Genomic DNA, 1,263 nt, shown 5'->3' with positions numbered 1-1,263 from the left:
TCTTGTATGTAGCATAATTGATTAGAACATGTAAATTACAAATCTTGGCACAAACTTATGAATCGAAGTTAATTCCAACGCTTAAGATTGATCATAATTATAAATGTGAAGTATGTGTCAAAGCAAAGTTGGCTAAAATACCATTTCACTCGGCACAAAGGAACACCAGACCTTTAGAATTAATACATAGCTATTACATATGTGATTTGAAATTCGTTCTAATTAGATGTAGTAAGAAATATTTATAACTTTTATTGATGATTGTTCAAAGTATTATTATGTCCTTTTACTAAGAAATAAAGACGAGACCTTAGATGCATTTAAATTTTTTTTTTATAAGGTGGAAAGTTGAGACCCAACTTGGTAAATGAATAAAGAATATTTGTACTGATAGAGGTGGCGAATACAGGGCACCATTTGAAATTTTTTGCTCAGAACGTGAAATTATTCATCAAACAAGGGCACCTTATTCTCCTCAATTGAATAGTGTTGCTAAACGCAAAATCAAAACTCTTAAGAAATAATGAACGATGTGTTTACATCAGAACTTGTACGGGAAGTTATTTTAACGGAAAATAGTATTTTTAACAAGATATCCCTCAAGAAAATGGAAGAAACCCCTTATGAGTTATGAAAATGTCATCCTCCTTCCTACAAACATTTGAGAGTGTGGAGATGCTTCATTTAAAGTTGAAATACCTAAACCTAGACAAGTGAAGATTGGTCACAAAACGATTGATTGCATATTTATTGGATACGCAAATAAAAGTAGTGTATATTGTTTCCTTTTACATAAATCTGAAGTTCAAGATGTACATGAGAGAACCATAATAAAATCAAGAAATGCGTCATTCTTCAAGAATGTCTTTCTATGTAAAGACAAGGAAAATGCAATATCGAATAAAAGGACTTATGATACTACAAGTTGTACTTCAAATGACGAAGAACCAAGGCTTAGAAAAAGGTATAGGATATCTACGATGTTTGGCCATGATTTTCTAACCTATATGGTGGAAAATAACCAAAAACTTTTGACGAGGCGATATCTATACCGAAAGCACCTCATTAGAAAGAAACTATCAATAACAAGATAGACTCTATAATGCAAAACCATATTTAGGAGTTAGTTGATTTATATCCTAGGAACAAGCCTTTAGGGTATAAATGGATCTTCAAAAAGAAATTGAAATCTGATGGATCCATTGATAAATATAAGGTTAGGTTGGTTGTCAAAGGATATAGACAACAAGAAGGGTTTGACTT

Source organism: Olea europaea, unplaced genomic scaffold, assembly GCF_002742605.1.
Source record: "Olea europaea var. sylvestris unplaced genomic scaffold, O_europaea_v1 scaffold74, whole genome shotgun sequence".
NCBI classification, from domain to species: Eukaryota; Viridiplantae; Streptophyta; class Magnoliopsida; order Lamiales; family Oleaceae; genus Olea; species Olea europaea.
This window is presented reverse-complemented; position numbering follows the sequence as displayed.